Source organism: Nicotiana tabacum, chromosome 20 (genome assembly GCF_000715075.1).
Source record: "Nicotiana tabacum cultivar K326 chromosome 20, ASM71507v2, whole genome shotgun sequence".
NCBI lineage: Eukaryota > Viridiplantae > Streptophyta > Magnoliopsida > Solanales > Solanaceae > Nicotiana > Nicotiana tabacum.
This window is the reverse complement of record NC_134099.1, coordinates 99,530,080-99,541,292: the sequence shown is the minus strand read 5'-3', so window position 1 is coordinate 99,541,292 and position 11,213 is coordinate 99,530,080.

Here is an 11,213-nt window from a genome sequence, read left to right as displayed (position 1 = left end):
TCTATCTATATCTATATATACACACTATATCAAAAGTACGAAGACCCTTAGCGAAATGTCGTCCTTTTTTATCCTTAAAAAATATGCTTCATATTGGACAAAACAATAATTTAATTATTTTTCTAATTTTTAGGACTTCAAAATTAGTTAAAATTTTGGTTACTAAATTCTTCCTTATTTGACATATTATCTCTTTGTGTAACGATATTAAATTTTCCTAAATCCCCTTTTATAAATAAATTACAACTAATATTTATGAGTTTGAGATCATTAATAAATTTGCTATTTCTATTCTTGAACAAAGAAAGTTCAGTGTAAAATCTATATGAATGGAAATTTTTTAAAGCCTACGAACTCTAACAGCTTGTTTGGATAGTTGTTAAGCATTGTTTCATAATGTATCGTATCGTACTGTATTGTTGATAGTAGGTTATATAGTTGACATTTACACCTTAAGATGACCATACTTTGTTGTTGTTTTATAGATAAATTGCCAACAAAATGCTCTAAATAGTGTTCTTTTGTGCCACAGGGAATATTATATGAGAGGAAGCAACATGGAGTGTTTTGGAGACGATAATGTGAAGAAAACACCCACTCGAGAAGTACCCGAGCACAAAAAAGCAAAATATAGCCTGGGCAAGAAGGCCACCGCGACCGCGGTGGACCGTGGCAGGTTAATGAAGTGAGGCAGAAAGGTCAGCTTTCACCGCAGTCGACCGCGGTTGGCCGCGACCGCGGTGCACTGTTCATGCAGCTGGAAGTTTGAGGACCAAAGTGTAATTTCGGAGAAACTTTGTAAAACCCTTATACGCTTTATAAACTCGCCCAAGATTGGGCTAAGCTGATTTTAGACTACTTTTGGAGGCAAGAACAAGAGTGAGAAGATCAACCAAACATTAGAGTTTTTCTATCTCCTTTTAATTCTTGCAATTTTACATTATGAACAATTTAGTAGTTTTCTCTTATTTTGTTATGAGTAGCTAAATACTTATCTAGGGTTGATGGAACCAATTGTTGGTTGAAGTTTTGACTCAAGTTGTTATAATCGAGCCGGATTTATGATATGATTGTTCAACTACGTTTTGTATGGTGATTAATTGAATGGGCCCTTGATTAATCGTGTCTAATTACCTTATATTGCTTGAGAAAGAATATTAGGTTAGATAGCTGTTGAACAACACCACTGTGAGCACGTGATTTTTGCCCTATATGAATTATTCCCATAAATTCAAAACAAAATAACTTCTTTTCATTATTTGCAACTTTTGTGGGTTTTGTGACATTTTCTGATAATTGTTTGCATTTGTCTGTGCATGTTTATTTTATTTAATTAATAAAAAATACAAAAATATGTTGCATTCGCATTTGGGATTTAACTCCACATTTTAGGATTAATTAACAAATGAGTTGTTTTATAAAAATGGAAAAATAAAAAAAAATAGTTTATTTTGCACTTTTAATTTTAATTTCGGATTTTGGTAGTCTTCTTTTAATTTAGTAATTAATTAGTTGTTTGTAAATATTGTTTTGAGTAATTAATTTAATTTGGTGGGGTAATTTGATTTAGACTTCAATTTTAGTTTTTATTTTGATGTAAAAAAAAGAGAAAAAAAGAAAGTTTAAATTGGGAAAAGGAAATAAAGGAAAGTCTGTTTGGGTTGTTTTTTGATTCAATTCCCACCAGCCCAAATCACTTTACCCGTTACTCGTTCAAAAATTGGCCCAGGCCCATGTTGTACCCAGTCCAATTCCGAGCTTGTCCAAACGATGCAGCTTCGAGTTTGTTTGGTCCAAGTCCATCTCAACCGTCCATTTACTCGCATCCAACAACTCAGACTACTCACCCCAATTACATAAGAATGTCCGAACTCCCCTTCATTAAACCTAGTATCCCATTGCGTTTCACTTCACCTCCTTCAGAGAAACCCCCCATGCCCTCTCTGCCATTTCCGCCGGTGCAACCTCCAAACCACCGCCAAACCTCGACCAAAATCACAACCCCAGACTCCTTTTCATACCCCTCTCTACAAATTCCCCAGTAACTTCCCTTGAATCACCACTAAACGAGGATAATTTCAGATCTAAAAAGGGCCGAGGAGCGAAAGAAAAATCTCCCAAATCTTTGCAGGCTTCGATGACTCGGCTAGGTCTGTAATTGTTGTTTCTCGCCGGTTTAACAAGAACCCACGACTAATATCAATTACGGTTCAAAATCTAAGGAGTCAGAGATCCTTTCAAGCCATCTCCATCCTTTGATTTAGGTATTTAAGTTTTTCTTTTGTTCTTCTCATCTTCATCTCTTCCGATTTTCTGCTTCTTTTTCCTCTGTTTCTTTTTTGGGGTTAATTGTTCTGTACACCTTTAAGATTGAGTTATAATTGGTTTAAAATAATTGCTTTATTAAACATGTGTCGATATTTTAAGTTATTTTCGAAAAAAAGATAAGGAAAAATGGTCTCATGTTTCAAATTCTGTGTTAATTTGTTTGGACAGCCCGATTATAATTTGAATTGGGCTCAAAATCAGAAGTCCAAGGGAGGGGGAATTAAGTTGGGTTGACAGGCCCAATTTTAGAACTTGGACTTTGGGCCAGCACCGACCCATTTGGCTTCCCGCAGTAAAAACAGGGGTATTGAGGGTTAAGGAATATATCTGTTAACTGATTAGGAAGCTGCTAGGAAGGTGTCTTGGGGACTTCACTAAAAATACTGATTTTAAGCTAGGGATTGAATAGCAAAAAGGAAAATATCAAAAGGTTTTAAGTGCAAATAAGAATCCCTTTTATGCTGCCATAATAACTTGCCTATAAAGGCAACCTTGCTTGCTTTTGAAGGCAGAAAAAAATGACAAAAAGCACAAGCGGCTGGGGGAGTGATTCTGAAAAAACACTGAAATTCTGTATCACTTGGGGTGGGAATTGATTTTGAATCTGCTCCCTAATCTTAAGTTTCAACTAGAATTTGAAAAGGCTTCAACGAATCCTTGTTTTATCTGGGAAAAATGGTTCAAAAAGCTGAAATTGCTGGATTTTTGGAAGCTGTTTGATTGGTTTTACTGTTGATCTCTGCTGCTATACTTGCTAGCCTTGTGTCGTTCTAAGCTGATTCTCAAGCTTTTGTTTATCTTTGTTGTAACCAGGTACTCATTCGACCTCAATAACATGTTGAAATAGGAATGAGAATGTTGATGGCACCATGTTTTTATGACAATCTATTTCAGATTATTTGGTTTTGTATTCACGTGAGCCTTGTTGATTAACTTCTGTGTATTTTAATAGCTGATTCGAGTGGCTGTAGTACTCTACTAAAACTAAGTGTTGTAGTTTTAATGTTGATTAGTAGTAAGTCCTGGTCTCTGTTGTTCTAGCGTGTAAGAGATGTGTATTTCATCTCAAATTGGTTGAAATTGTTAGAAAAATCGAAGTACGATACCTATTTGAATTAGTTTGATCCCGGTTTTTAGCTATGAATGTTCGTGTTGGTGAATCTAATCATGTTAGGCTTAATTGAGATTGGTTAAATTCCCGTTTAAATTTTGCAGATTGCTTGGAAATAAGAATTGTTGGAAATTTTTCATATGTCACCAGCTTGGTCACTATTTTGTTTGATAGCTATTAGTGGTCCGTGTAATCGCTGGAGCCTTACATTGAAATATAAGGTTGAATTGCTAAGTTAGAACTTATCATGTTTATTCTATTGGAGACAAACATATAAATGTGCATTTTTTTTTCTTTCATTGTCTTCTTGTGAAATGGTGAAGAAAAATGTTGATGAAAATATTGTAAAAGGCAGATGGATGACTAATTGGTATAGTCCTATAGGCAGAATTGAAGGAATTTCATTACGTCAATTTGATCGCAATTGTTGGCTACTATCTGATTAATTACTGTTAGATTAAGTCATAATTTGTTGTGCCTTGGATTGTTCTGGATTTGCTCTAAACAACTGAGCATGGGGTGTCTAAAATCTATAAGCTCATCCGTGGAAATCGTCTTTCAAGGAACAAATTTTTGTGTGCAAATTCGTTGCACCAAGCTTGAGTGATTCAGTAGTCTCATTTGTGCAGCCAGTCTCCCTTCCAAGGAATCTAGATACTTTTGGTATGGGGTTCAACCCTACCATTACATACATGAGAAGAGCTAGGAAAATGAAAAAGAAAGCATGAGCATTGCCAAAGCCAGTCCCGCGTCTGTCTAGGTCATTCGTTAGGCCGGGTACCAGGAAGCAACTATTGTCAAGGGTCCCTGGACCATTGATTGGAGCCGATGGAGATTTGGAGAAGGGGTTCGAAAGGTTATTCTCCGAGGTCAATATGGTTCAGGCTGGGGAAGGGTCCAGCAAGGCAGATGTGTAATTTGTGGGACCACGTGCAAAAGTCAACAACTGGAAGCTACTCATCTTCCTATCCGGAAGGAGTCTTGGTAGTGGGTTTTGATTTTCTTTTAGTTGTCTGGATTATTCCAGGGTCTATAATTCAGATATTATGTTCCGTCCAGTTGGATGTGTTAAAACCCTTTTATCTTTATATTCAATGAAATGCAATTGTTCCTTTTCCTTCAGTTCTTCTAGTTTTATTTTGTTTTCTTCGTTTGTACAGTTCTTTTTATGCTGATATCAATGACATGACATGCATGAGGAATCTTCGGCCTAGTTTTAAAAACCAACCTAACTCTGAAATAATAATACAAGAAATTGAGTGTGATGACGAGTTGGAATTTGATGATGATGAGGCCTATGAAGAAATCAGTAAGAAACTAAGTCATTTTGAGGAAAAGCCCAAACCCAATTTGAATGACACAGAAACAGTTAATCTAGGGGACCAAGAAAATGTCCGTGAAACCAAAATAAGCTTCCATTTGGAACCCCAACTCAGGGAGGAGATCATTAAAGCACTGTTCGAATATAAAGACATTTTTGCATGGTCCTATGACGACATGCCGGGTCTAAGCACTGATTTAGTGGTTCACAAGTTGCCCACGGACCCAACATTCCCTCCTGTCAAGCAGAAGCTGAGAAAATTCAAGACGGATATGAGTGTAAAAATCAAGGAAGAAGTCACCAAGCAGTTCGATGCCAAAGTCATTCGGGTTACCTAGTATCCCACCTGGTTAACCAATGTTGTGCCTGTACCGAAGAAAGATGGCAAGACCAGGGTGTGTGTTGACTATCGGGATCTCAACAAGGCAAATCCAAAAGACAATTTCCCGTTGCCGAACATCCATATCTTGATTGACAATTGCGCCAAACATGAGATTGGTTCTTTTGTGGATTATTACGCGGGTTATCATCAGATCTTAATGGACGAGAAAGATGCAAAAAAGACGGCATTCATCACGCCGTGGGGAACGTATTGCTATCGGGTCATGCCATTCGGTTTGAAAAATGCTGGGGCAACCTACATGAGGGCAATGACAACAATATTCCATGATATGATACACCAAGAAATCGAGGTGTACGTGGATGATGTGATCGTGAAGTCTAGGAAGCAGTCTGACCATGTCAGGGATCTGAAGAAGTTCTTCCGAAGGCTTCGCAGGTACAATCTCAAGCTTAATCCTGCAAAGTGTGCTTTAGGGGTGCCGTCTGGAAAGTTGCTGGGGTTCGTAGTCAGCCGCCGGGGTATTGAATTGGACCCATCAAAAGTCAAGGCTATCCAAGAATTGCCACCTCCGAAGAACAAGACCGCGGTGATGAGTTTGTTGGGGAGATTGAATTATATAAGCAGGTTCATCGCTCAGCTCACGACAACTTGTGAGCCTATCTTCAAGCTATTAAAGAAAGATGTTGCGGTCAGGTGGACAGATGAATGTCAGGAGGCATTTGATAGGATAAAGGGGTATTTGTCAAATCCACCCGTGTTGGTCCCGCTAGAACCAGGGCGACCTTTGATTCTATATTTGACGGTATTGGACAATTCATTCGGCTGTGTACTGGGTCAACATGATATCACTGGCAGGAAGGAGTAGGCCATATATTATCTCAGCAAGAAATTCACACCGTACGAGGTTAAATACACCCAGCTTGAGAGGACATGTTGCACCCTAACTTGGGTGGCGCAGAAGTTGAAACATTATTTGTCATCTTATACTACTTACCTCATATCTCGCTTAGATCCATTGAAGTATATCTTTCAGAAGCCCATGCCCACAGAGAGGCTTGCAAAGTGGCAGATCCTGCTCACAGAGTTTGACATTGTCTACGTGACTCTAACTGCAATGAAAGCACAAGCCTTGGCGGATCATTTGGCTGAGAACCCGGTTGATGAAGATTATGAACCTTTGAAAACTTATTTCCCCGATGAAGAGGTGATGTACATTGATGAGTTAAAACAAGTCGAGAAGCCCGGATGGAAACTTTTCTTTGATGGAGCCGCAAACATGAAGGGCGTGGGGATAAGAGCAATACTTATTTCTGAAATAGGGCAGCACTACCCTGTTACGGCTTAGCTTCGTTTTTACTGTACCAACAACATGGCTGAGTATGAGGCATGTATTTTGGGTTTGAGGTTAGCTGTGGATATGGGTGTCCAGGAAGTCTTGGTCTTGGGTGACTCGGACCTCCTGGTGCACCAAATTCAGGGAGAATGGGAAACACGGGATTTGAAACTCATACCGTACAAACAGTATTTGCATGATCTTTGTCAACGATTTCAATCAATAGATTTCAGGCATATCCCAAGAATACATAATGAAGTCGCTGATGCCTTGGCCACTCTGGCGTCAATGTTACATCATCCAGATAAGGCTTATATGGACCCTTTGCAGATTCAGGTCCGTGATCAGCATGCTTACTGTAATATGGTAGAAGAAGAACTTGATGGGGAGACATGGTTCCATGATATCAAAGAATACCTCCAGATGGGGGTATATCCGGTACAGGCCACAGGTGATCAGAAAAGAACAATTCGACAATTGGCAAGCAGATTTTTCTTTAGTGGAGGGGTATTGTACAAAAGAACTCCAGATCTGGGATTGCTAAGATGCATAGATGCAAGACAGGCCATAGCTATCATGACTGAGGTACATTCCGGAGTTTGTGGACCGCATATGAGTGGGTACGTTCTGGCAAAGAAGATTCTCCGAGCAGGTTATTACTGGCTCACTATGGAGCGGGATTGCATCAGTTTTGTACGCAAATGCCATCAGTGCCAAGTGCATGGAGATTTGATTCATTCTCCACCATCTGAATTACACACAATATCTGCACCATGGCCCTTTGTTGCTTGGGGCATGGATGTCATTGGGCCAATTGAGCCAACATCATCAAACGAAAACAGGTTTATTCTAGTAGCCATTGATTATTTCACCAAGTGGGTTGAAGCGAAAACTTTCAAATCTGTGACCAAGAAAGCAGTGGTTGATTTTGTGCATTCAAATATCATCTATCGATTTGGGATTCCAAAGGTAATAATCAAGGACAATGGCGCTAATCTCAATAGTCATCTGATGATGGAGACATGTCAGCAGTTTAAGATTATACATCGCAATTCCACCCCATATCGCCCTAAGGCAAATGGAGCAGTCGAGGCAGCCAACAAGAATATAAAGAAGATACTTCGAAAAATGGTGGAAGGTTCTAGGCAGTGGCATGAAAAGCTGCCGTTTGCATTGCTGGGTTATCGCACTACTGTCCGTACTTCAGTAGGGGCCACTCCTTATTTGTTGGTGTATGGCACAGAGGCAGTAATACCCGCAGAAATTGAAATCCCATCCCTTCGGATTCTCGCTGAGGCAAAAATTGATGACGTTGAATGGGTCAAAACCCGCTTGGAACAATTAAGTCTGATTGATGAAAAGAGATTGGCAGCAGTGTGTCACGGCCAATTGTACCAACAGAGAATGGCGAGGGCATATAACAAAAAGGTACGTCCACGGAAGTTTGAAGTGGGTCAATTAGTGTTGAGACGTATCTTGCCTCATCAGGCTGAAGCAAAAGGAAAGTTCGCCCCAAACTGGCAGGGTCCATTTGTTGTAACTAAAATGTTGTCCAATGGCGCATTGTATTTGACAAATGTAGAAGGGAAATGTGTAGAAATGGCTATCAATTCTGATGTAGTAAAGAGATACTATGTATGATTTCTTTGTTTGATTGTACTTGTTTGTATTTGGCATATTTTGAAGATTGAAATGACGAAGGCGTTTTGTACTGCTATCTAAACACTTTATCCCTCGTCATCCCTTTTGAGCCTTATTTATTTTCTTTTTTACCCCTCTTTCGGAATCAGTAGAGAATATAGAAATACAAGCGTGAAAGATAAAAAAAGGAAGAAAAGAAAAGAGAAAGAAAAGAACGAAAAAGAGAGAAAAAGAAGAAAAGAGAAAAGAAGAAGAAAAACAATAAAATAAGAAGAGAGAAAACCAAAAGAGAAAAAGAGAAAGAGAAAAAGAAAGATCACGACAACAAAATAATTTCTATGACATGAACTACGTTCGACCTGATTCCTTTTAAGGATACGTAGGCAGCCTCACGGTTCGGTCTCATCAAAATAAAAATCCAAAAGTCCCCAAGCAAGAAACTGGGGCAGAAGTTGTGGTTGTTGTATGAAATATGATTCCGAAAGTTGTAATTTTAAACCCATGTGAATTGTTTTGAGCCTTTGATATCCTTTCTTTTTAACCCTATCCAAAAGCCCACGTTACGGTCCAAAGAAAGACCTTCCGATCAGTCTTTGAGAAATGCCAAGTCGAGCAGGTAAATGTAATTCATGTCAGGGGCAACACTCTGGTTCAAGCAGGAAAAATAAAAATGAGAGAGTCTTATTGGTGAAAACCTTCACATGCACCGTAAGGCGACGGGAGTTGAGAGAAATAAAAATAAGAGAGTCTTATTGGTGAAAACCTTCACAGGCACCGTAAGGCGACGAGAGTTGAGAGAAATTAAAATGAGAGAGTCTTATCGGTGAAAACCCTCACGGGCACCTTGAGGCGAAAGTGAGTTGAGAAGCGAAATGAGAAAGGTCTGTTGGTGGAAAACTGTTTCAAGGCACCGCAGGATGAACAAGGTCAAGGATTGGGTGAAGTAATCAGATCATGGAAATTCTGAGGCAACATAGTACGACGACTGAAAGTTGATTGGTTGGACAGATTCAGCCGATTAATCCGAAATGCATGTCATGATCATTGGTACCAGCTGTTCCACTCAGATAAGTTTCTTTTTCTTTTTCCCTTTGTAGCAGTCATCCGGTTTTGGATTCTTCCTATCCTTAACCCGCAAAGTCATTGCATTTCATTTTCTTTTGGGTTTATTTGTCTAAGATGTTTCAATGTCAGTCTTATTCAAAGCAAGTGAAAAAGAATTTCAAAGCTCACTACCAACTTCCAAAATTGCAAAGCATGGTTTGGTCAGCGTACCAAAGACAGCATAATGTAAGGTGGGATACAGGGGATCACTGGAAGTTTCATCGATGGAATGGTTTGGTAATGTCATGGACGATGCAAAGGTTCAGATAAAGGGGTCAGAGGAGTGAAACAACAGCATGGGTACAGAACACTTGGTTCGTCAAGGTCAAGGGGTTTGAAAGTCAGTCAGGAAGTCAAAGCGGTTCAGGGCCAGTTCGGGGAAGTCAGTCAGAACCAAACAATGCAGCGGAAAGATCTTCAGCAAGAATGCCATCAGCTAGCCACCATTTTAAACTGACAAATTTTCTTTGATTGAAACAGGGGCAGAAAATTTTAGTTGTTTCGGAGAAATCCTCCGTGGAGAGGGCAGTCACCAAACAGGTTTGATTTTTGATTTTCAGGACCTTCCTGGAAAATGGAACCTAGTTTAAAGTTCAGAAATAGCATAATCTAGCATAAATGTATCCCAGAAGAATATAAGTTAGCTTAGAAGTTTGCATGTTTGAGATAGGATTTAATTAGGAGTTTCCAGGACCCTCCTGAATAATGGGACTTAGCTTTAAGATTTCGATTAGATAACAACATTTAGCGTAAACTCTACTGTTGGGTGTGAGCACGTGATTTTTGTTTCGCGCGACAATCGCTCCAAAAGAAATAAAAATGATAATAATTGGTCCTGCTGTACAATTTTTGGATTTTTACATGGCACTTTGTTAATTATTTACGATTTTTGCCCATTTTTATTTTTATTTAAAACAAAATACAAAAAATATATGTGTCATGCGTAATCTGAACCGTAACGCGGTTGTTAAATAGAAAATCATAAATAGGCATCTTTGTCCGTGATTTTGTTTTTTGTTCGATTTTACCTGTTTTAAAATATTTTAATGTGTGTGCAATTAATTGTATTAAGTGTTTATTTAATTATAATTTGATTTACTTAGGTTTTGTTTTTTTTAAAAATAAAGAAAAAATAAGATAATAATAAAGACCCTTCTTTTTTTGGACTTGGGCCAATTTTAAACAAATTGGCCCAAACAAACTCAGCCCAAAACCAGGCTTGCCCGGTCCGTGTCCAGTTGACACCAAAGACGTCCAAACGACGTCGTAATGGTTGAGTCTGATCTGAGCCGTTGATCTCTGAATGATCAACGGCCGAGATCACCTCCTCATAACCCACTAATGACCCCGACCCGTTTCCACTCGGACCGACCCAAACCCTCTAAAAGATGAAACGACACCGTTTCCTTCGAGCTGAAGGATCCTGGCCCTTCATCGTGCCTCATCCGACGGCTGAGATCGACCCACCCATTCCATATATAAGCCTCTTAACATACCCTGCCCCCCTATCCAATACCCCAGCCTTCGTCTCCACAGACCCTTCCCCTCAAACCCTAGCCGCCCCCATCTCCCTTCACCAGAAACCCGGCGGCATGAACGCCGGTGACCTTCACCTTAACACCCTAGAATCCCCTTGCCATCCTAAACATGGATCTGTTAACTACTTAACTCGAATACCATCCCACCTTCTCGAATCTTCATTTGAAGATTCGAGTCAAAACTCGATCTACACCGTTTAACCCCAGCTTCACACCAGACACTCCCCAGACCCCCCTCGAGACCAAACCATGCTTGGTTTGGTCCGAATCTGATCAGGGAAGCATGAATCCCAGATCTGATTTTTGGAACCTTAGGGTTCCTCATCACTGGTCCATGTCCGTTCGAGCCAAAGAAATTAAGGTCTAATGGACCTTAATCGAAGTGTTTCTCATCTGAGAAACACTTCGATTAAAGTCCGTTCAACCTTAAGAAAGGTCTGTCCGAGTCCGAGTTAAGGTTTTGATTTTTCGAGATTTGAGGTGAGTCTTGCCTT